Raw genomic sequence first — 26,073 nt, forward strand, 5'->3', positions numbered from 1 at the left:
ATATTTCCTTTGTCACCGTAGGTTCATTGCGCTATGAAATACCAAATTGCAGATTTCCAAAAACTGTTAACAAACTGATCACTGAAGAGAAACGTGTCTGTGAGTTGCATTCACACATGGCAATGCAGTTTCTCAGAAAGCTTCTCTTTAGTTATGTGAGGATAATTCCTTTTTCACCCTAGCCCTCAATGAGCTCCCAAATATACCTTTGCAGAATCCACGAGAACAGTGTTAGCAAACTGTTCCAAGAAGGGAAGGGTGGAACTCTGTGTGATGAAGTCACACATCAGAAAGCAATCTCTCAGAAAGTTTCTCTGTAGTTATTATGTGAGGACATTTCCTTTTTCACCATGGGCCCCTATGGGCTACCAAATATCACTTTCCAGATTCCACGAAAAGAGTGTTAGCAAACTGCTTCTTGAGGCATAGGTTGTAACTCTGTGAGATGAATTCACAGATCAGAAAGAAGTTTCTCAGAAAGCTTCTTTCACGTTTTGAACGGATGAAATTTCCTTTATCAGCGTAGGCCTCAATGCGATCCAAGGAAGCCCTTCTCAGCTTCCTCAAAGACAGTGTTAATGGACTGCTCCACGAAACATAAGTGTAACTCTGTGAGATGAATTCACACATCACCAAGAAGTTTCTAAGAAAGCTTCTTTCCAGTTTTCATCTGTGGATATTTCCTTTGTCACCGTAAGGTTCATTGCGCTATGAAATACCAAATTGCAGATTTCCAGAAAACTGTGTTAACAAACTGATCACTGAAGAGAAACGTGTAACTCTGTGAGTTGCATTCACACATGGCAATGCAGTTTCTCAGAAAGCTTCTCTTTAGTTATTATGTGAGGATAATTCCTTTTTCACCCTAGCCCTCAATGAGCTCCCAAATATACCTTTGCAGAATCCACGAGAACAGTGTTAGCAAACTGTTCCAAGAAGGGAAGGGTGGAACTCTGTGTGATGAAGTCACACATCAGAAAGCAATCTCTCAGAAAGTTTCTCTGTAGTTATTATGTGAGGACATTTCCTTTTTCACCATGGGCCCCTATGGGCTACCAAATATCACTTTCCAGATTCCACGAAAAGAGTGTTAGCAAACTGCTTCTTGAGGCATAGGTTGTAATCTGTGAGATGAATTCACAGATCAGAAAGAAGTTTCTCAGAAAGCTTCTTTCACGTTTGAACGGATGAAATTTCCTTTATCAGCGTAGGCCTCAATGCGATCCAAGGAAGCCCTTCTCAGCTTCCTCAAAGACAGTGTTAATGGACTGCTCCACGAAACATAAGTGTAACTCTGTGAGATGAATTCACACATCACCAAGAAGTTTCTAAGAAAGCTTCCTAGTTTTCATCTGTGGATATTTCCTTTGTCACCGTAAGGTTCATTGCGCTATGAAATACCAAATTGCAGATTTCCAGAAAACTGTGTTAACAAACTGATCACTGAAGAGAAACGTGTAACTCTGTGAGTTGCATTCACACATGGCAATGCAGTTTCTCAGAAAGCTTCTCTTTAGTTATTATGTGAGGATAATTCCTTTTTCACCCTAGCCCTCAATGAGCTCCCAAATATACCTTTGCAGAATCCACGAGAACAGTGTTAGCAAACTGTTCCAAGAAGGGAAGGGTGGAACTCTGTGTGATGAAGTCACACATCAGAAAGCAATCTCTCAGAAAGTTCTCTGTAGTTATTATGTGAGGACATTTCCTTTTTCACCATGGGCCCTAGGGCTACCAAATATCACTTTCCAGATTCCACGAAAAGAGTGTTAGCAAACTGCTTCTTGAGGCATAGGTTGTAACTGAGATGAATTCACAGATCAGAAAGAAGTTTCTCAGAATCTTCACGTTTTGAACGGATGAAATTTCCTTTATCAGCGTAGGCCTCAATGCGATCCAAGGAAGCCCTTCTCAGCTTCCTCAAAGACAGTGTTAATGGACTGCTCCACGAAACATAAGTGTAACTCTGTGAGATGAATTCACACATCACCAAGAAGTTTCTAAGAAAGCTTCTTTCCAGTTTTCATCTGTGGATATTTCCTTTGTCACCGTAAGGTTCATTGCGCTATGAAATACCAAATTGCAGATTTCCAGAAAACTGTGTTAACAAACTGATCACTGAAAAAAAACGTGTAACTCTGTGGGTTGCATTCACACATGGCAATGCAGTTTCTCAGAAAGCTTCTCTTTAGTTATTTCGTGAGGATAATGCCTTTTTCACCCTAGCCCCCAATGAGCTCCCAAATATACCTTTGCAGAATCCACGAGAACAGTGTTAGCAAACTGTTCCAAGAAGGGAAGGGTGGAACTGTGTGTGATGAAGTCACACATCAGAAAGCAATCTCTCAGAAAGTTTCTCTGTAGTTATTATGTGGGGACATTTCCTTTTCCACCATGGGCCCCTATGGCTACCAAATATCACTTTCCAGATTCCACGAAAAGAGTGTTAGCAAACTGCTTCTTGAGGCATAGGTTGTAACTCTGTGAGATGAATTCACAGATCAGAAAGAAGTTTCTCAGAAAGCTTCTTTCACGTTTTGAACGGATGAAATTTCCTTTATCAGCGTAGGCCTCAATGCGATCCAAGGAAGCCCTTCTCAGCTTCCTCAAAGACAGTGTTAATGGACTGCTCCACGAAACATAAGTGTAACTCTGTGAGATGAATTCACACATCACCAAGAAGTTTCTAAGAAAGCTTCTTTCAGTTTTCATCTGTGGATATTTCCTTTGTCACCGTAAGGTTCATTGCGCTATGAAATACCAAATTGCAGATTTCCAGAAAACTGTGTTAACAAACTGATCACTGAAGAGAAACGTGTAACTCTGTGAGTTGCATTCACACATGGCAATGCAGTTTCTCAGAAAGCTTCTCTTTAGTTTTATGTGAGGATAATTCCTTTTTCACCCTAGCCCTCAATGAGCTCCCAAATATACCTTTGCAGAATCCACGAGAACAGTGTTAGCAAACTGTTCCAAGAAGGGAAGGGTGGAACTCTGTGTGATGAAGTCACACATCAGAAAGCAATCTCTCAGAAAGTTTCTCTGTAGTTATTATGTGAGGACATTTCCTTTTTCACCATGGGCCCCTAGGGCTACCAAATATCATTTTCCAGATTCCACAAAAAGAGGGTTAGCAAACTGCTTCATGAGGCATAGGTTGTAACTCTGTGAGATGAATTCACAGATCAGAAAGAAGTTTCTCAGAAAGCTTCTTTCACGTTTTGAACGGATGAAATTTCCTTTATCAGCGTAGGCCTCAATGCGATCCAAGGAAGCCCTTCTCAGCTTCCTCAAAGACAGTGTTAATGGACTGCTCCACGAAACATAAGTGTAACTCTGTGAGATGAATTCACACATCACCAAGAAGTTTCTAAGAAAGCTTCTTTTAGTTTTCATCTGGATATTTCCTTTGTCACCGTAAGGTTCATTGCGCTATGAAATACCAAATTGCAGATTTCCAGAAAACTGGTTAACAAACTGATCACTGAAGAGAAACGTGTAACTCTGTGAGTTGCATTCACACATGGCAATGCAGTTTCTCAGAAAGCTTCTCTTTAGTGTTATGTGAGGATAATTCCTTTTTCACCCTAGCCCTCAATGAGCTCCCAAAATACCTTTGCAGAATCCACGAGAACAGTGTTAGCAAACTGTTCCAAGAAGGGAAGGGTGGAACTCTGTGTGATGAAGTCACACATCAGAAAGCAATCTCTCAGAAAGTTTCTCTGTAGTTATGTGAGGACATTTCCTTTTTCACCATGGGCCCCTATGGGCTAAAATATCACTTTCCAGATTCCACGAAAAGAGTGTTAGCAAACTGCTTCTTGAGGCATAGGTTGTAACTCTGTGAGATGAATTCACAGATCAGAAAGAAGTTTCTCAGAAAGCTTCTTTCACGTTTTGAACGGATGAAATTTCCTTTATCAGCGTAGGCCTCAATGCGATCCAGGAAGCCCTTCTCAGCTTCCTCAAAGACAGTGTAAATGGACTGCTCCACGAAACACAAGTGTAACTCTGTGAGATGAATTCACACATCACCAAGAAGTTTCTAAGAAAGCTTCTTCCTAGTTTTCTTCTGTGGATATTTCCTTTGTCACCGTAAGGTTCATTGCGCTATGAAATACCAAATTGCAGATTTCCAGAAAACTGTGTTAACAAACTGATCACTGAAGAGAAACGTGTAACTCTGTGAGTTGCATTCACACATGGCAATGCAGTTTCTCAGAAAACTTCTCTTTAGTTGTTATGTGAGGATAATTCCTTTTTCACCCTAGCCCTCAATGAGCTCCCAATATACCTTTGCAGAATCCACGAGAACAGTGTTAGCAAACTGTTCCAAGAAGGGAAGGGTGGAACTCTGTGTGATGAAGTCACACATCAGAAAGCAATCTCTCAGAAAGTTTCTCTGTAGTTATTATGTGAGGACATTTCCTTTTCACCATGGGCCCCTATGGGCTACCAAATATCACTTTCCAGATTCCACGAAAAGAGTGTTAGCAAACTGCTTCTTGAGGCATAGGTTGTAACTCTGTGAGATGAATTCACAGATGAAAGAAGTTTCTCAGAAAGCTTCTTTCACGTTTTGAACGGATGAAATTTCCTTTATCAGCGTAGGCCTCAATGCGATCCAAGGAAGCCCTTCTCAGCTTCCTCAAAGACAGTGTTAATGGACTGCTCCACGAAACATAAGTGTAACTCTGTGAGATGAATTCACACATCACCAAGAAGTTTCTAAGAAATTCTTTCTAGTTTTCATCTGTGGATATTTCCTTTGTCACCGTAAGGTTCATTGCGCTATGAAATACCAAATTGCAGATTTCCAGAAAACTGTGTTAACAAACTGATCAAAGAGAAACGTGTAACTCTGTGAGTTGCATTCACACATGGCAATGCAGTTTCTCAGAAAGCTTCTCTTTAGTTTTATGTGAGGATAATTCCTTTTTCACCCTAGCCCTCAATGAGATCCCAAATATACCCTTGCAGAATCCACGAGAACAGTGTTAGCAAACTGTTCCAAAAGGGAAGGGTGGAACTCTGTGTGATGAAGTCACACATCAGAAAGCAATCTCTCGAAAGTCTCTTGTAGTTATTATGTGAGGACATTTCCTATTTCACCAGGGCCACTAGGGCTACCAAATATCACTTTCTAGTTTCCGACCGAGTGTTAGCAACTGCTTTTGAGGCATAGGTTGTAACTCTGTGAGATGAATTCACAGATCAGAAAGAAGTTTCTCAGAAAGCTTCTTTCACGTTTTGAACGGATGAAATTTCCTTTATCAGCGTAGGCTTCAATGCGATCCAAGGAAGCCCTTCTCAGCTTCCTCATAGACAGTGTTAATGGACTGCTCCACGAAACATAAGTGTAACTCTGTGAGATGAATTCACACATCACCAAGAAGTTTCTAAGAAAGCTTCTTTCTAGTTTTCATCTCTGGATATTTCCTTTGTCCCGTAAGTTCATTGCGCTATGAAATACCAAATTGCAGATTTCCAGAAAACTGTGTTAACAAACTTTTCACTGAAGAGAAACGTGTAACTGTGATTTGCATTCACACATGTCAATGCAGTTTCTCAGAAAGCTTCTCTTTAGTTGTTATGTGAGGATAATTCCTTTTTCACCCTAGCCCTCAATGAGCTCCCAAATATACCTTTGCAGAATCCACGAGAACAGTGTTAGCAAACTGTTCCAAGAAGGGAAGGGTGGAACTCTGTGTGATGAAGTCACACATCAGAAAGCAATCTCTCAGAAAGTTTCTCTGTAGTTATTATGTGAGGACATTTCCTTTTTCACCATGGGCCCCTATGGGCTACCAAATATCACTTTCCAGATTCCACGAAAAGAGTGTTAGCAAACTGCTTCTTGAGGCATAGGTTGTAACTCTATGAGATGAATTCACAGATCAGAAAGAAGTTTCTCAGAAAGCTTCTTTCACGTTTTGAACGGATGAAATTTCCTTTATCAGCGTAGGCCTCAATGCGATCCAAGGAAGCCCTTCTCAGCTTCCTCAAAGACAGTGTTAATGGACTGCTCCACGAAACATAAGTGTAACTCTGTGAGATGAATTCACACATCACCAAGAAGTTTCTGAGAAAGCTTCTTTCTAGTTTTCATCTGTGGATATTTCCGTTGTCACCGTAAGGTTCATTGCGCTATGAAATACCAAATTGCAGATTTCCAAAACTGTGTTAACAAACTGATCACTGAAGAGAAACGTGTAATTCTGTGAGTTGCATTCACACATGGCAATGCAGTTTCTCAGAAAGCTTCTCTTTAGTTGTTATGTGAGGATAATTCCTTTTTCACCCTAGCCCTCAATGAGCTCCCAAATACCTTTGCAGAATCCAGAACAGTGTTAGCAAACTGTTCCAAGAAGGGAAGGGTGGAACTCTGTGATGAAGTCACACATCAGAAAGCAATCTCTCAGAAGTTCTCTGTAGTTATTATGTGAGGACATTTCCTTTTTCACCATGGGCCCTATGGGCTACCAAATATCACTTTCCAGATTCCACGAAGAGTGTTAGCAAACTGCTTCTTGAGGCATAGGTTGTAACTCTGTGAGATGAATTCACAGATCAGAAAGAAGTTTCTCAGAAAGCTTCTTCACGTTTTGAACGGATGAAATTTCCTTTACAGCGTAGGCCTCAATGCGATCCAAGGAAGCCCTTCTCAGCTTCCTAAAAGACAGTGTTAATGGACTGCTCCACAAAAATAAGTGTAACTCTGTGAGATGAATTCACACATCACCAAGAAGTTTCTAAGAAAGCTTCTTTCTAGTTTTCATCTGTGGATATTTCCTTTGTCACCGTAAGTTTCATTGCGCTATGAAATACCAAATTGCAGATTTCCAGAAAACTGTGTTAACAAACTGGTCACTGAAGAGAAACGTGTAACTCTGTGAGTTGCATTCCCACATGGCAATGCAGTTTCTCAGAAAGCTTCTCTTTAGTTGTTATGTGAGGATAATTCCTTTTTCACCCTAGCCCTCAATGAGCTCCCAAAATACCTTTGCAGAATCCACGAGAACAGTGTTAGCAAACTGTTCCAAGAAGGGAAGGGTGGAACTCTGTGTGATGAAGTCACACATCAGAAAGCAATCTCTCAGAAAGTTTCTCTGTAGTTATTATGTGAGGACATTTCCTTTTCACCATGGGCCTATGGGCTACCAAATATCACTTTCCAGATTCCACGAAAAGAGTGTTAGCAAACTGCTTCTGAGGCATAGGTTGTAACTCTGTGTGATGAATTCACAGATCATAAAGAAGTTTCTCAGAAAGATTCTTTCACGTTTCGAACGGATGAAATTTCCTTAATCAGCGTAGGCCTCAATGCGATCCAAGGAAGCCCTTCTCAGCTTCCTCAAAGACAGTGTTAATGGACTGCTCCACGAAACATAAGTGTAACTCTGTGAGATGAATTCACACATCACCAAGAAGTTTCTAAGAAAGCTTCTTTCTAGTTTTCATCTGTGGATATTTCCTTTGTCACCGTAAGGTTCATTGCGCTATGAAATACCAAATTGCAGATTTCCAGAAAACTGTGTTAACAAACTGATCACTAAAGAGAAACGTGTAACTATGAGTTGCATTCACACATGGCAATGCAGTTTCTCAGAAAGCTTCTCTTTAGTTGTTATGTGAGGATAATTCCTTTTTCACCCTAGCCCTCAATGACTCAAATAATACCTTTGCAGAATCCACGAGAACAGTGTTAGCAAACTGTTCCAAGAAGGGAAGGGTGGAACTCTGTGTATGAAGTCACACATCAGAGCAATCTCTCAGAAAGTTTCTTGTCGTTATTATGTGAGGACATTTCCTTTTTCACCATGGGCCCTATGGGCTACCAAATATCACTTTGCAGATTCCACGAAAAAGTGTTAGCAAACTGCTTCTTGAGGCATAGGTTGTAACTCTGTGAGATGAATTCACAGATGATAAAGACGTTTCTCAGAAAGCTTCTTTCACGTTTTGAACGGATGAAATTTCCTTTATCAGCGTAGGCCTCAATGCGATCCAAGGAAGCTCTTCTCAGCTTCCTCAAAGACAGTTAATGGACTGCTCCAACAAACATAAGTGTAACTCTGTGAGATGAATTATCACACATCACCAAGAAGTTTCTAAGAAATCTCTTTCTAGTTTTCATCTGTGGATATTTCCTTTGTCACCGTAAGGTTCATTGCGCTATGAAATACCAAATTGCAGATTTCCAGAAAACTGTGTTAACAAACTGATCACTGAAGAGAAACGTGTAACTCTGTGAGTTGCATTCACACATGGCAATGCAGTTTCTCAGAAAGCTTCTCTTTAGTTTTATGTGAGGATAATTCCTTTTTCACCCTAGCCCTCAATGAGCTCCCAAATATATCTTGCAGAATCCACGAGAACAGTGTTAGCAAACTGTTCCAAGAAGGGAAGGGTGGAACTCTGTGTGATGAAGTCACATATCAGAAAGCAATCTCTCAGAAAGTTTCTCTGTAGTATTATGTGAGGACATTTCCTTTTCACCATGGGCCCTATGGGCTACCAAATATCACTTTCCAGATTCCACGAAAAGAGTGTTAGCAAACTGCTTCTTGAGGCATAGGTTGTAACTCTGTGAGATGAATTCACAGATCAGAAAGAAGTTTCTCAGAAAGCTTCTTTCACGTTTGAACGGATGAAATTTCCTTTATCAGCGTAGGCCTCAATGCGATCCAAGGAAGCCCTTCTCAGCTTCCTCAAAGACAGTGTTAATGGACTGCCCACGAAACATAAGTGTAACTCTGTGAGATAAATTCACACATCACCAAGAAGTTCTAAGAAAGCTTCTTTCTAGTTTTCATCTGTGGATATTTCCTTGTCACCGTAAGGTTCATTGCGCTATGAAATACCAAATTGCAGATTTCCAGAAAACTGTGTTAACAAACTGATCACTGAAGAGAAACGTGTAACTCTGTGAGTTGCATTCACACATGGCAATGCAGTTTCTCAGAAAGCTTCTCTTAGTTATTATGTGAGGATAATTCCTTTTTCACCCTAGCCCTCAATGAGCTCCCAAATATACCTTTGCAGAATCCACGAGAACAGTGTTAGCAAACTGTTCCAAGAAGGGAAGGGTGGAACTCTGTGGTGATGAAGTCACACATCAGAAAGCAATCTCTCAGAAAGTTTCTCTGTAGTTATTATGTGAGGACATTTCCTTTTCACCATGGGCCCCTATGGGCTACCAAATATCACTTTCCAGATTCCACGAAAAGAGTGTTAGCAAACTGCTTCTTGAGGCATAGGTTGTAACTCTGTGAGATGAATTCACAGATCAGAAAGAAGTTTCTCAGAAAGCTTCTTTCAGTTTTGAACGGATGAATTCCTTTATCAGCGTAGGCCTCAATGCGATCCAAGGAAGCCCTTCTCAGCTTCCTCAAAGACAGTGTTAATGGACTGCTCCACGAAACATAAGTGTAACTCTGTGAGATGAATTCACACATCACCAAGAAGTTTCTAGAAAGCTTCTTTCTAGTTTTCATCTGTGGATATTTCCTTGTCAGGTAAGGTTCATTGCGCTAGAAATACCAAATTGCAGATTTCCAGAAAACTGTGTTAACAAACTGATCACTGAAGAGAAACGTGTAACTCTGTGAGTTGCATTCACACATGGCAATGCAGTTTCTCAGAAAGCTTCTCTTTAGTTGTTATGTGAGGATAATTCCTTTTTCACCCTAGCCCTCAATGAGCTCCCAAATATACCTTTGCAGAATCCACGAGAACAGTTAGCAAACTGTTCCAAGAAGGGAAGGGTGGAACTCTGTGTGATGAAGTCACACATCAGAAAGCAATCTCTCAGAAAGTTTCTCTGTAGTTATTATGTGAGGACATTTCCTTTTCACCATGGGCCCCTATGGGCTACCAAATATCACTCTCCAGATTCCACGAAAAGAGTGTTAGCAAACTGCTTCTGAGGCATAGGTTGTAACTCTGTGAGATGAATTCACAGATCAGAAAGAAGTTTCTCAGAAAGCTTCTTTCACGTTTTGAACGGATGAAATTTCTTTATCAGCGTAGGCCTCAATGCGATCCAAGGAAGCCCTTCTCAGCTTCCTCAAAGACAGTGTAAATGGACTGCTCCACGAAACATAAGTGTAACTCTGTGAGATGAATTCACACATCACCAAGAAGTTTGTATAAAAGCTTCTTTCTAGTTTTTTTCTGTGGATATTTCCTTGGTCACCGTAAGGTTCATTGCGCTATGAAATACCAAATTGCAGATTTCCAAAACTGTGTTAACAAACTGATCACTGAAGAGAAACGTGTAACTCTGTGAGTTGCATTCACACATGGCAATGCAGTTTCTCAGAAAGCTTCTCTTTAGTTTTATGTGAGGATAATTCCTTTTTCACCCTAGCCCTCAATGAGCTCCCAAATATACCTTTGCAGAATCCACGAGAACAGTGTTAGCAAACTGTTCCAAGAAGGGAAGGTGGAACTCTGTGTGATGAAGTCACACATCAGAAAGCAATCTCTCAGAAATTTCTCTGTAGTTATTATGTGAGGACATTTCCTTTTTCACCATGGGCCCCTATCGGCTACCAAATATCACTTTGCAGATTCCACGAAAAGAGTGTTAGCAAACTGCTTCTTGAGGCATGGTTGTAACTCTGTGAGATGAATTCACAGATCAGAAAGAAGTTTCTCAGAAAGCTTCTTTCACGTTTTGAACGGATGAAATTTCCTTTATCAGCCTAGAACTTAATGCGATCCAAGGAAGCCCTTCTCAGCTTCCTCAAAGACAGTGTTAATGGACTGCTCCACGAAACATAAGTGTAACTCTGTGAGATGAATTCACACATCACCAAGAAGTTTCTAAGAAAGCTTCTTTCTAGTTTTCATCTGGATATTTCCTTTGTCACCGTAAGTTCATTGCGCTATGAAATACCAAATTGCAGATTTCCAGAAAACTGTGTTAACAAACTGATCACTGAAGAGAAACGGTAACTTGTGAGTTGCATTCACACATGGCAATGCAGTTTCTCAGAAAGCTTCTCTTTAGTTGTTATGTGAGGATAATTCCTTTTTCACCCTAGCCCTCAATGAGCTCCCAAATATACCTTTGCAGAATCCACGAGAACAGTGTTAGCAAACTGTTCCAAGAAGGGAAGGGTGGAACTCTGTGTGATGAAGTCACACATCAGAAAGCAATCTCTCAGAAAGTTTCTCTGTAGTTATTCTGTGAGGACATTCCTTTTTCACCATGGGCCCCTATGGGCTACAAATATCACTTTCCAGATTCCACGAAAAGAGTGTTAGCAAACTGCTTCTTGAGGCAGGTTGTAACTCTGTGAGATGAATTCACAGATCAGAAAGAAGTTTCTCAGAAAGCTTCTTTCACGTTTTGAACGGATGAAATTCCTTTATCAGCGTAGGCCTCAATGCGATCCAAGGAAGCCCTTCTCAGCTTCCTCAAAGACAGTGTTAATGGACTGCTCCACGAAACATAAGTGTAACTCTGTGAGATGAATTCACACATCACCAAGAAGTTTCTAAAGCTTCTTTCTAGTTTTCATCTGTGGATATTTCCTTTGTCACCGTCAGGTTCATTGCGCTGTGAAATACCAAATTTCAGATTTCCAGAAACTGTGTTAACAAACTGATCACTGAAGAGAAACGTGTAATTCTGTGAGTTGCATTCACACATGGCAATGCAGTTTCTCAGAAAGCTTCTCTTTAGTTGTTATGTGAGGATAATTCCTTTTTCACCCTAGCCCTCAATGAGCTCCCAACTATACCTTTGCAGAATCCACGAGAACAGTGTTAGCAAACTGTTCCAAGAAGGGAAGGGTGGAACTCTGTGATGAAGTCACACATCAGAAAGCAATCTCTCAGAAGTTCTCTGTAGTTATTATGTGAGGACATTTCCTTTTTCACCATGGGCCCTATGGGCTACCAAATATCACTTTCTAGATTCCACGAAAAGAGTGTTAGCAAACTGCTTCTTGAGGCATAGGTTGTAACTGTGAGATGAATTCACAGATCAGAAAGAAGTTTCTCAGAAAGCTTCTTCACGTTTTGAACGGATGAAATTTCCTTTACAGCGTAGGCCTCAATGCGATCCAAGGAAGCCCTTCTCAGCTTCCTCAAAGACAGTGTTAATGGACTGCTCCACGAAACATAAGTGTAACTCTGTGAGATGAATTCACACATCACCAAGAAGTTTCTAAGAAAGCTTCTTTCTAGTTTTCATCTGTGGATATTTCCTTTGTCACCGTAAGTTTCATTGCGCTAAATACCAAATTGCAGATTTCCAGAAAACTGTGTTAACAAACTGATCACTGAAGAGAAACGTGTAACTCTGTGAGTTGCATTCCACATGGCAATGCAGTTTCTCAGAAAGCTTCTCTTAGTTGTTATGTGAGGATAATTCCTTTTTCACCCTAGCCCTCAATGAGCTCCCAAAATACCTTTGCAGAATCCACGAGAACAGTGTTAGCAAACTGTTCCAAGAAGGGAAGGGTGGAACTCTGTGTGATGAAGTCACACATCAGAAAGCAATCTCAGAAAGTTTCTCTGTAGTTATTATGTGAGGACATTTCCTTTTCACCATGGGCCTATGGCTACCAAATATCACTTTCCAGATTCCACGAAAAGAGTATTAGCAAACTGCTTCTGAGGCATAGGTTGTAACTCTGTGAGATGAATTCACAGATCAGAAAGAAGTTTTCAGAAAGCTTCTTTCACGTTTTGAACGGATGAAATTTCCTTTATCAGCGTAGGCCTCAATGCGATCCAAGGAAGCCCTTCTCAGCTTCTCAAAGACAGGTGAATGGACTGCTCCACGAAACATAAGTGTAACTCTGTGAGATGAATTCACACATCACCAAGAAGTTCTAAGAAAGCTTCTTTCTAGTTTTCATCTGTGGATATTTCCTTTGTCACCGTAAGGTTCATTGCGCTATGAAATACCAAATTGCAGATTTCCAGAAAACTGTGTTAACAAACTGATCACTGAAGAGAAACGTGTAACTCTGTGAGTTGCATTCACACATGGCAATGCAGTTTCTCAGAAAGCTTCTCTTTAGTTGTTATGGAGGATATTCCTTTTTCACCCTAGCCCTCATGATCTCAAATAACCTTTGCAGAATCCACGAGAACAGTGTTAGCAAACTGTTCCAAGAAGGGAAGGTGGAACTCTGTGTATTGAAGTCATATCAGAAAGCATCTCTCAGAAAGTTTCTCTGTAGTTATTATGTGAGGACATTTCCTTTTTCACCATGGGCACCTATGGGCTACCAAATATCACTTTCCAATTCCACGAAAAGAGTGTTAGCAAACTGCTTCTTGAGGCATAGGTTGTAACTCTGTGAGATGAATTCACAGATCAGAAAGAAGTTTCTCAGAAAGCTTCTTTCACGTTTTGAACGGATGAAATTTCCTTTATCAGCGTAGGCCTCAATGCGATCCAAGGAAGCCCTTCTCAGCTTCCTCAAAGACAGTGTTAATGGACTGCTCCACGAAACATAAGTGTAACTCTGTGAGATGAATTCACACATCACCAAGAAGTTTCTAAGAAAGCTTCTTCTAGTTTTCATCTGTGGATATTTCCTTTGTCACCGTAAGGTTCATTGCGCTATGAAATACCAAATTGCAGATTTCCAGAAAACTGTGTTAACAAACTGATCACTGAAGAGAAACGTGTAACTCTGTGAGTTGCATTCACACATGGCAATGCAGTTTCTCAGAAAGCTTCTCTTTTTATTATGTGAGGATAATTCCTTTTTCACCCTAGCCCTCAATGAGCTCCCAAATATACCTTTGCAGAATCCACGAGAACAGTGTTAGCAAACTGTTCCAAGAAGGGAAGGGTGGAACTCTGTGTGATGAAGTCACACATCAGAAAGCAATCTCTCAGAAAGTTTCTCTGTATTATGTGAGGACATTTCCTTTTCACCATGGGCCCCTATGGGCTACCAAATATCACTTTCAGATTTCCACGAAAGAGTGTTAGCAAACTGCTTCTTGAGGCATAGGTTGTAACTCTGTGAGATGAATTCACAGATCAGAAAGAAGTTTCTCAGAAAGCTTCTTTCACGTTTTGAACGGATGAAATTTCCTTTATCAGCGTAGGCCTCAATGCGATCCAAGGAAGCCCTTCTCAGCTTCCTCAAAGACAGTGTTAATGGACTGCTCCACGAAACATAAGTGTAACTCTGTGAGATGAATTCACACATCACCAGAAGTTTCAAGAAAGCTTCTTTCTAGTTTTCATCTGTGGATATTTCCTTTGTCACCGTAAGGTTCATTGCGCTATGAAATACCAAATTGCAGATTTCCAGAAAACTGTGTTAACAAACTGATCACTGAAGAGAAACGTGTAACTCTGTGAGTTGCATTCACACATGGCAATGCAGTTTCTCAGAAAGCTTCTCTTTAGTATTATGTGAGGATAATTCCTTTTTCACCCTAGCCCTCAATGAGCTCCCAAATATACCTTTGCAGAATCCACGAGAACAGTGTTAGCAAACTGTTCCAAGAAGGGAAGGGTGGAACTCTGTGTGATGAAGTCACACATCAGAAAGCAATCTCTCAGAAAGTTTCTCTGTAGTTATTATGTGAGGACATTTCCTTTTTCACCATGGGCCCATGGGCTACCAAATATCACTTTCCAGATTCCACGAAAAGAGTGTTAGCAAACTGCTTCTTGAGGCATAGGTTGTAACTCTGTGAGATGAATTCACAGATCAGAAAGAAGTTTCTCAGAAAGCTTCTTTCACGTTTTGAACGGATGAAATTTCCTTTATCAGCGTAGGCCTCAATGCGATCCAAGGAAGCCCTTCTCAGCTTCCTCAAAGACAGTGTTAATGGACTGCTCCACGAAACATAAGTGTAACTCTGTGAGATGAATTCACACATCACCAAGAAGTTTCTAAGAAAGCTTCTTTCTAGTTTTCATCTGTGGATATTTCCTTTGTCACCGTAAGGTTCATTGCGCTATGAAATACCAAATTGCAGATTTCCAGAAAACTGTGTTAACAAACTGATCACTGAAGAGAAACGTGTAACTCTGTGAGTTGCATTCACACATGGCAATGCAGTTTCTCAGAAAGCTTCTCTTTAGTTATTATGTGAGGATAATTCCTTTTTCACCCTAGCCCTCAATGAGCTCCCAAATATACCTTTGCAGAATCCACGAGAACAGTGTTAGCAAACTGTTCCAAGAAGGGAAGGGTGGAACTCTGTGTGATGAAGTCACACATCAGAAAGCAATCTCTCAGAAAGTTTCTCTGTAGTTATTATGTGAGGACATTTCCTTTTTCACCATGGGCCCCTATGGGCTACCAAATATCACTTTCCAGATTCCACGAAAAGAGTGTTAGCAAACTGCTTCTTGAGGCATAGGTTGTAACTCTGTGAGATGAATTCACAGATCAAGAAGTTTCTCAGAAAGCTTCTTTCACGTTTTGAACGGATGAAATTTCCTTTATCAGCGTAGGCCTCAATGCGATCCAAGGAAGCCCTTCTCAGCTTCCTCAAAGACAGTGTTAATGGACTGCTCCACGAAACATAAGTGTAACTCTGTGAGATGAATTCACACATCACCAAGAAGTTTCTAAGAAAGCTTCTTTCCAGTTTTCATCTGTGGATATTTCCTTTGTCAGTAAGGTTCATTGCGCTATGAAATACCAAATTGCAGATTTCCAGAAAACTGTGTTAACAAACTGATCACTGAAGAGAAACGTGTAACTCTGTGAGTTGCATTCACACATGGCAATGCAGTTTCTCAGAAAGCTTCTCTTTAGTTATTATGTGAGGATAATTCCTTTTTCACCCTAGCCCTCAATGAGCTCCCAAATATACCTTTGCAGAATCCACGAGAACAGTGTTAGCAAACTGTTCCAAGAAGGGAAGGGTGGAACTCTGTGTGATGAAGTCACACATCAGAAAGCAATCTCTCAGAAAGTTTCTCTGTAGTTATTATGTGAGGACATTTCCTTTTTCACCATGGGCCCCTATGGGCTACCAAATATCACTTTCCAGATTCCACAAAAGAGTGTTAGCAAACTGCTTCGAGGCATAGGTTGTAACTCTGTGAGATGAATTCACAGATCAGAAAAGTTTCTCAGAAAGCTTCTTTCACGTTTTGAACGGATGAAATTTCCTTTATCAGCGTAGGCCTCAATGCGATCCAAGGAAGCCCTTCTCAGCTTCCTCAAAGACAGTGTTAATGGACTGCTCCACGAAACATAAGTGTAACTCTGTGAGATGAATTCACACACATCACCAGAAGTTTCTAAGAAAGCTTCTTTCAGTTTTCATCTGTGGATATTTCCTTTGTCACCGTAAGGTTCATTGCGCTATGAAATACCAAATTGCAGATTTCCAGAAAACTGTGTTAACAAACTGATCACTGAAGAGAAACGTGTAACTCTGTGAGTTGCATTCACACATGGCAATGCAGTTTCTCAGAAAGCTTCTCTTATTATTATGTGAGGATAATTCCTTTTTCACCCTAGCCCTCAATGAGCTCCCAAATATACCTTTGCAGAATCCACGAGAACAGTGTTAGCAAACTGTTCCAAGAAGGGAAGGGTGGAACTCTGTGTGAGAAGTCACACATCAGAAAGCAATCTCTCAGAAAGTTTCTCTGTAGTTATTATGTGAGGACATTTCCTTTTTCACCATGGGCCCCTATGGGCTACCAAATATCACTTTCCAGATTCCACGAAAAGAGTGTTAGCAAACTGCTTCTTGAGGCATAGGTTGTAACTCTGTGAGATGAATTCACAGATCAGAAAGAAGTTTCTCAGAAAGCTTCTTTCACGTTTTGAACGGATGAAATTTCCTTTATCAGCGTAGGCCTCAATGCGATCCAAGGAAGCCCTTCTCAGCTTCCTCAAAGACAGTGTTAATGGACTGCTCCACGAAACATAAGTGTAACTCTGTGAGATGAATTCACACATCACCAAGAAGTTTCTAAGAAAGCTTCTTTCTAGTTTTCATCTGTGGATATTTCCTTTGTCACCGTAAGGTTCATTGCGCTATGAAATACCAAATTGCAGATTTCCAGAAAACTGTGTTAACAAACTGATCACTGAAGAGAAACGTGTAACTCTGTGAGTTGCATTCACACATGGCAATGCAGTTTCTCAGAAAGCTTCTCTTTAGTTATTATGTGAGGATAATTCCTTTTTCACCCTAGCCCTCAATGAGCTCCCAAATATACCTTTGCAGAATCCACGAGAACAGTGTTAGCAAACTGTTCCATGAAGGGACGTGTGGAACTCTGTGTGATGAAGTCACACATCAGAATGCAATCTGTCAAAGTTTCTCTGTAGTTATTATGTGAGGACATTTCCTTTTTCACCATGGGCCCCTATGGGCTACCAAATATCACTTTCCAGATTCCATGACAAGAGTGTTAGCAAACTGCTTCTTGAGGCATAGGTTGTAACTCTGTAAGATGAATTCACAGATCAGAAAGAAGTTTCTCAGAAAGCTTCTCGTCGTTTGAACGGATGAAATTCCTTTATCAGCGTAGGCCTCAATGCGATCCAAGGAAGCCCTTCTCAGCTTCCTCAAAGACAGTGTTAATGGACTGCTCCACGAAACATAAGTGTAACTCTGTGAGATGAATTCACACATCACCAAGAAGTTTCTAAGAAAGCTTCTTTAGTTTCATCTGTGGATATTTCCTTTGTCAGTAAGGTTCATTGCGCTATGAAATACCAAATTGCAGATTTCCAGAAAACTGTGTTAACAAACTGATCACTGAAGAGAAACGTGTAACTCTGTGAGTTGCATTCACACATGGCAATGCAGTTTCTCAGAAAGCTTCTCTTTAGTTTTTAGGATAATTCCTTTTTCACCCTAGCCCTCAATGAGCTCCCAAATATGCCTTTGCAGAATCCACGAGAACAGTGTTAGCAAACTGTTCCAAAAAGGGAAGGGTGGAACTCTGTGTGATGAAGTCACACATCACAAAGCAATCTCTCAGAAAGTTTCTCTGTAGTTATTATGTGAGGACATTTCCTTTTCAGCATGGGCCCCTATGGGCTACCAAATATCACTTTCCAGATTCCACGAAAAGAGTGTTAGCAAACTGCTTCTTGAGGCATAGGTTGTCACTCCGTGAGATGAATTCACAGATCAGAAAGAAGTTTCTCAGAAAGCTTCTTTCACGTTTTGAACGGATGAAATTTCCTTTATCAGCGTAGGCCTCAATGCGATCCAAGGAAGCCCTTCTCAGCTTCCTCAACAGTGTAATGGACTCTCCACGAAACATAAGTGTAACTCTGTGAGATGAATTCACACATCACCAAGAAGTTTCTAAGAAAGCTTCTTTCTAGTTTTCATCTGTGGATATTTCCTTTGTCACCGTAAGGTTCATTGCGCTATGAAATACCAAATTGCAGATTTCCAGAAAACTGTGTTAACAAACTGATCACTGAAGAGAAACGTGTAACTCTGTGAGTTGCATTCACACATGGCAATGCAGTTTCTCAGAAAGCTTCTCTTTAGTTATTATGTGAGGATAATTCCTTTTTCACCCTAGCCCTCAATGAGCTCCCAAATATACCTTTGCAGAATCCACGAAACAGTGTTAGCAAACTGTTCCAAGAAGGGAAGGGTGGAACTCTGTGTGATGAAGTCACACATCAGAAAGCAATCTCTCAGAAAGTTTCTCTGTAGTTATTATGTGAGGACATTTCCTTTTTCACCATGGGCCCCTATGGGCTACCAAATATCACTTTCCAGATTCCACGAAAAGAGTGTTAGCAAACTGCTTCTTGAGGCATAGGTTGTAACTCTGTGAGATGAATTCACAGATCAGAAAGAAGTTTCTCAGAAAGCTTCTTTCACGTTTTGAACGGATGAAATTTCCTTTATCAGCGTAGGCCTCAATGCGATCCAAGGAAGCCCTTCTCAGCTTCCTCAAAGACAGTGTTAATGGACTGCTCCACGAAACATAAGTGTAACTCTGTGAGATGATTCACACATCACCAAGAGTTTCTAAGAAAGCTTCTTTCCAGTTTTCATCTGTGGATATTTTCCTTTGTCACCGTAAGGTTCATTGCTATGAAATACCAAATTGCAGATTTCCAGAAAACTGTGTTAAAAACTGATCACTGAAGAGAAACGTGTAACTCTGTGAGTTGCATTCACACATGGCATGCAGTTTCTCAGAAAGCTTCTCTTAATTATTATGTGAGGATAATTCCTTTTTCACCCTAGCCCTCAATGGGCTCCCAAATATACCTTTGCAGAATCCACGAGAACAGTGTTAGCAAACTGTTCCAAGAGTGGAAGGGTGGAACTCTGTGTGATGAAGTCACACATCAAAAAGCAATCTCACAGAAAGTTTCTCTGTAGTTATTATGTGAGGACATTTCCTTTTTCACCATGGGCCCCTATGGGCTACCAAAGATCACTTTCCAGATTCCACGAAAAGAGTGTTAGCAAACTGCTTCTTGAGGCATAGTTTAACTCTGAGATGAATTCACAGATCAGAAAGAAGTTTCTCAGAAAGCTTCTTTCACGTTTTGAACGGATGAAATTTCCTTTATCAGCGTAGGCCTCAATGCGATCCAAGAAGCCTTCTCAGCTTCCTCAAAGACAGTGTTAATGGACTGCTCCACGAAACATAAGTGTAACTCTGTGAGATGAATTCAACATCACCAAGAAGTTTCTAAAAAGCTTCTTCTAGTTTTCATCTGTGGATATTTCCTTTGTCACCGTAAGGTTCATTGCGCTATGAAATACCAAATTGCAGATTTCCAGAAAACTGTGTTAACAAACTGATCACTGAAGAGAAACGTGTAACTCTGTGAGTTGCATTCACACATGGCAATGCAGTTTCTCGGAAAGCTTCTCTTAATTATTATGTGAGGAAAATTCCTTTTTGACCCTAGCCCTCAATGAGCTTCCAAATATACCTTTGCAGAATCCACGACAACAGTGTTAGCAACCTGTTCCAAGAAGGGAAGGGTGGAACTCTGTGTGATGAAGTCACACATCAGAAAGCAATCTCTCAGAAAGTTTCTCGTAGTTATTATGTGAGGACATTTCCTTTTTACCATGGGCCCTATGGGCTACCAAATATCACTTTCCAGATTCCACGAAAAGAGTGTTAGCAAACTGCTTCTTGAGGCAAGGTTGTAACTCTGTGAGATGAATTCACAGATCAGAAAGAAGTTTCTCAGAAAGCTTCTTTCACGTTTTGAACGGACGAAATTTCCTTTATCAGCGTAGGCCTCAATACGATCCAAGAAAGCCCTTCTCAGCTTCCTCAAAGACAGTGTTAATGGACTGCTAAACGAAACATAAGTGTAACTGTGTGAGATGAATTCACACATCACCAAGAAGTTTCTAAGAAAGCTTTCTAGTTTTCTTCTGTGGATATTTCCTTTGTCACTGTCAGGTTCACTGCGCTATGAAATACCAAATTGCAGATTTCCAGAAAACTGTGACAAACTGATCACTGAAGAGAAACGTGTAACTCTGTGAGTTGCATTCACACATGGCAATGCAGTTTCTCAGAAAGCTTCTCTTTAGTTATTATGTGAGGATAATTCCTTTTTCACCCTAGCCCTCAATGAGCTCCCAAATATACCTTTGCAGAATCCACGAGAACAGTGTTAGCAAACTGTTCCAAGAAGGGAAGGTGGAACTCTGTGTGATGAAGTCACACATCAGAAAGCAATCTCTCACAAAGTTTCTCTGTAGTTATTATGTGAGGACATTTCCTTTTTCACCATGGGCCCTAGGGCTACCAAATATCACTTTCCAGATTCCACGAAAAGAGTGTTAGCAAACTGCTTCTTGAGGCATAGTTGTAACTCTGTGAGATGAATTCACAGATCAGAAAGAAGTTTCTCAGAAGCTTCTTTCACGTTTTGAACGGATGAAATTTCCTTTATCAGCGTAGGCCTCAATGCGATCCAAGGAAGCCCTTCTCAGCTTCCTCAAAGACAGTGAATGGACTGCTCCACGACACAATGTGTAACTCTGTGAGATGAATTCACACATCACCAAGTTTCTAAGAAAGCTTCTTTCTAGTTTTCATCTGTGGATATTTCCTTGTCACCGTAAGGTTCATTGCGCTATGAATACCAATTGCAGATTTCCAGAAAACTGTGTTAACAAACTGATCACTGAAGAGAAACGTGTAACTCTGTGAGTTGCATTCACACATGGCAATGCAGTTTCTCAGAAAGCTTCTCTTTAGTTGTTATGTGAGGATAATTCCTTTTTCACCTAGCCCTCAATGAGCTCCCAAATATACCTTTGCAGAATCCACGAGAACAGTGTTAGCAAACTGTTCCAAGAAGGGAAGGTGGAACTCTGTGTGATGAAGTCACACATCAGAAAGCAATCTCTCAGAAAGTTTCTCTGTAGTTATTATGTGAGGACATTTCCTTTTTCACCATGGGCCCCTATGGGCTACCAAATATCACTTTCCAGATTCCTCGAAAATAGTGTTAGCAAACTGCTTCTGAGGCATAGGTTGTAACTCTGTGAGATGAATTCACAGATCAGAAAGAAGTTTCTCAGAAAGCTTCTTTCACGTTTTGAACGGATGAAATTCCTTTATCAGCGTAGGCCTCAATGCGATCCAAGGAAGCCCTTCTCAGCTTCCTCAAAGACAGTGTTAATGGACTGCTCCACGAAACATAAGTGTAACTCTGTGAGATGAATTCACACATCACCAGAAGTTTCTAAAAAGCTTCTTTCTAGTTTTCATCTGTGGTATTTCCTTTGTCACCGTAAGGTTCATTGCGCTATGAAATACCAAATTGCAGATTTCCAGAAAACTGTGTTAACAAACTGATCACTGAAGAGAAACGTGTAACTCTGTGAGTTGCATTCACACATGGCAATGCAGTTTCTCAGAAAGCTTCTCTTTAGTTGTTATGTGAGGATAATTCCTTTTTCACCCTAGCCCTCAATGAGCTCCCAAATATACCTTTGCAGAATCCACGAGAACAGTGTTAGCAAACTGTTCCAAGAAGGGAAGGGTGGAACTCTGTGTGATGAAGTCACACATCAGAAAGCAATCTCTCAGAAAGTTTCTCTGTAGTTATTATGTGAGGACATTTCCTTTTTCACCATGGGCCCCTATGGGCTACCAAATATCACTTTCCAGATTCCACGAAAAGAGTGTTAGCAACTGCTTCTTGAGGCATAGGTTGTAACTCGTGAGATGAATTCACAGATCAGAAAGAAGTTTCTCAGAAAGCTTCTTTCACGTTTTGAACGGATGAAATTTCCTTTATCAGCGTAGGCCTCAATGCGATCCAAGGAAGCCCTTCTCAGCTTCCTCAAAGACAGTGTTAATGGACTGCTCCACGAAACAAAAGTGTAACACTGTGAGATGAATTCACACATCACCAAGAAGTTTCTAAGAAAGCTTCTTTCTAGTTTTCATCTGTGGATATTTCCTTTGTCACCGTAAGGTTCATTGCGCTATGAAATACCAAATTGCAGATTTCCAAAACTGTGTTAACAAACTGATCACTGAAGAGAAACGTGTAACTCTGTGAGTTGCATTCACACATGGCAATGCAGTTTCTCAGAAAGCTTCTCTTTAGTTATGTGAGGATAATTCCTTTTTCACCCTAGCCCTCAATGAGCTCCCAAATATACCTTTGCAGAATCCACGAGAACAGTGTTAGCAAACTGTTCCAAGAAGGGAAGTGTGGAACTCTGTGTGATGAAGTCAACATCAGAAAGCAATCTCTCAGAAAGTTTCTCTGTAGTTATTATGTGAGGACATTTCCTTTTTCACCATGGGCCCCTATGGGCTACCAAATATCACTTTGCAGATTCCACGAAAAGAGTGTTAGCAAACTGCTTCTTGAGGCATAGGTTGTAACTCTGTGAGATGAATTCACAGATCAGAAAGAAGTTTCTCAGAAAGCTTCTTTCACGTTTTGAACGGATGAAATTTCCTTTATCAGCGTAGGCCTCAATGCGATCCAAGGAAGCCCTTCTCAGCTTCCTCAAAGACAGTGTTAATGGACTGCTCCACGAAACATAAGTGTAACTCTGTGAGATGAATTCACACATCACCAAGAAGTTTCTAAGAAAGCTTCTTTCTAGTTTTCATCTGTGGATATTTCCTTTGTCACCGTCAGGTTCATTGCGCTATGAAATACCAAATTGCAGATTTCCAGAAAACTGTGTTAACAAACTGATCACTGAAGAGAAACGTGTAACTCTGTGAGTTGCATTCACACATGGCAATGCAGTTTCTCAGAAAGCTTCTCTTTAGTTGTTATGTGAGGATAATTCCTTTTTCACCCTAGCCCTCAATGAGCTCCCAATATACCTTTGCAGAATCCACGAGAACAGTGTTAGCAAACTGTTCCAAGAAGGGAAGGGTGGAACTCTGTGTGATGAAGTCACACATCAGAAAGCAATCTTTCAGAAAGTTTGTCTGTAGTTATGATGTGAGGACATTTCCTTTTTCACCATGGGCCCCTATGGGCTACCAAATATCACTTTCCAGATTCCCCGAAAAGAGTGTTAGCAAACTACTTCTTGAGGCATAGGTTGTAACTCTGTGAGATGAATTCACAGATCAGAAAGAAGTTTCTCAGAAAGCTTCTTTCACGTTTTGAACGGATGAAATTTCCTTTATCAGCGTAGGCCTCAATGCGATCCAAGGAACCCTTCTCAGCTTCCTCAAAGACAGTGTTAATGGACTGCTCCACGAAACATAAGTGTAACTCTGTGAGATGAATTCACACATCACCAAGAAGTTTCTAAGAAAGCTTCTTTCTAGTTTTCATCTGTGGATATTTCCTTTGTCACCGTAAGGTTCATTGCGCTATGAATACCAAATTGCAGATTTCCAGAAAACTGTGTTAACAAACTGATCACTGAAGAGAAACGTGTAACTCTGTGAGTTGCATTCACACATGGCAATGCAGTTTCTCAGAAAGCTTCTCTTTAGTTGTTATGTGAGGATAATTCCTTTTTCACCCTAGCCCTCAATGAGCTCCCAAATATACCTTTGCAGAAACGAGAACAGTGTTAGCAAACTGTTCCAAGAAGGGAAGGGTGGAACTCTGTGTGATGAAGTCACACATCAGAAAGCAATCTCTCAGAAAGTTTCTCTGTAGTTATTATGTGAGGACATTTCCTTTTTCACCATGGGCCCCTAGGGCTACCAAATATCACTTTCCAGATTCCACGAAAGAGTGTTAGCAAACTGCTTCTTGAGGCATAGGTTGTAACTCGTGAGATGAATTCACAGATCAGAAAGAAGTTTCTCAGAAAGCTTCTTTCACGTTTTGAACGGATGAAATTTCCTTTATCAGCGTAGGCCTCAATGCGATCCAAGGAAGCCCTTCTCAGCTTCCTCAAAGACAGTGTTAATGGACTGCTCCACGAAACATAAGTGTAACTCTGTGAGATGAATTCACACATCACCAAGAAGTTTCTAAGAAAGCTTCTTTCTAGTTTTCATCTGTGGATATTTCCTTTGTCACCGTAAGGTTCATTGCGCTATGAAATACCAAATTGCAGATTTCCAGAAAACTGTGTTAACAAACTGATCACTGAAGAGAAACGTGTAACTCTGTGAGTTGCATTCACACATGGCAATGCAGTTTCTCAGAAAGCTTCTCTTTAGTTGTTATGTGAGGATAATTCCTTTTTCACCCTAGCCCTCAATGAGCTCCCAAATATACCTTTGCAGAATCCACGAGAACAGTGTTAGCAAACTGTTCCAAGAAGGGAAGGGTGGAACTCTGTGTGATGAAGTCACACATCAGAAAGCAATCTCTCAGAAAGTTTCTCTGTAGTTATATGTGAGGACATTTCCTTTTTCACCATGGGCCCCTAGGGCTACCAAATATCACTTTCCAGATTCCACGAAAAGAGTGTTAGCAAACTGCTTCTTGAGGCATAGGTTGTAACTCTGTGAGATGAATTCACAGATCAGAAAGAAGTTTCTCAGAAAGCTTCTTTCACGTTTTGAACGGATGAAATTTCCTTTATCAGCGTAGGCCTCAATGCGATCCAAGGAAGCCCTTCTCAGCTTCCTCAAAGACAGTGTTAATGGACTGCTCCACGAAACATAAGTGTAACTCTGTGAGATGAATTCACACATCACCAAGAAGTTTCTAAGAAAGCTTCTTTCTAGTTTTCATCTGTGGATATTTCCTTTGTCACCGTAAGGTTCATTGCGCTATGAAATACCAAATTGCAGATTTCCAGAAAACTGTGTTAACAAACTGATCACTGAAGAGAAACGTGTAACTCTGTGAGTTGCATTCACACATGGCAATGCAGTTTCTCAGAAAGCTTCTCTTTAGTTGTTATGTGAGGATAATTCCTTTTTCACCCTAGCCCTCAATGAGCTCCCAAATATACCTTTGCAGAATCCACGAGAACAGTGTTAGCAAACTGTTCCAAGAAAGGGGGGTGGAACTCTGTGTGATGAAGTCACACATCAGAAAGCAATCTCTCAGAAAGTTTCTCTGTAGTTATTATGTGAGGACATTTCCTTTTTCACCGGGCCCCTATGGGCTACCAAATATCACTTTCCAGATTCCACGAAAAGAGTGTTAGCAAACTGCTTCTTGAGGCATAGGTTGTAACTCTGTGAGATGAATTCACAGATCAGAAAGAAGTTTCTCAGAAAGCTTCTTTCACGTTTTGAATGGATGAAATTTCCTTTTTCAGCGTAGGCCTCAATGCGATCCAAGGAAGCCCTTCTCAGCTTCCTCAAAGACAGTGTTAATGGACTGCTCCACGAAACATAAGTGTAACTCTGTGAGATGAATTCACACATCACCAAGAAGTTTCTAAGAAAGCTTCTTTCTAGTTTTCATCTGTGGATATTTCCTTTGTCACCGTAAGGTTCATTGCGCTATGAAATACCAAATTGCAGATTTCCAGAAAACTGTGTTAACAAACTGATCACTGAAGAGAAACGTGTAACTCTGTGAGTTGCATTCACACATGGCAATGCAGTTTCTCAGAAAGCTTCTCTTTAGTTGTTATGTGAGGATAATTCCTTTTTCACCCTAGCCCTCAATGAGCTCCCAAATATACCTTTGCAGAATCCACGAGAACAGTGTTAGCAAACTGTTCCAAGAAGGG

This window comes from Rhinopithecus roxellana, chromosome 5, assembly GCF_007565055.1.
Source record: "Rhinopithecus roxellana isolate Shanxi Qingling chromosome 5, ASM756505v1, whole genome shotgun sequence".
In the NCBI taxonomy this organism is placed as follows: Eukaryota; Metazoa; Chordata; class Mammalia; order Primates; family Cercopithecidae; genus Rhinopithecus; species Rhinopithecus roxellana.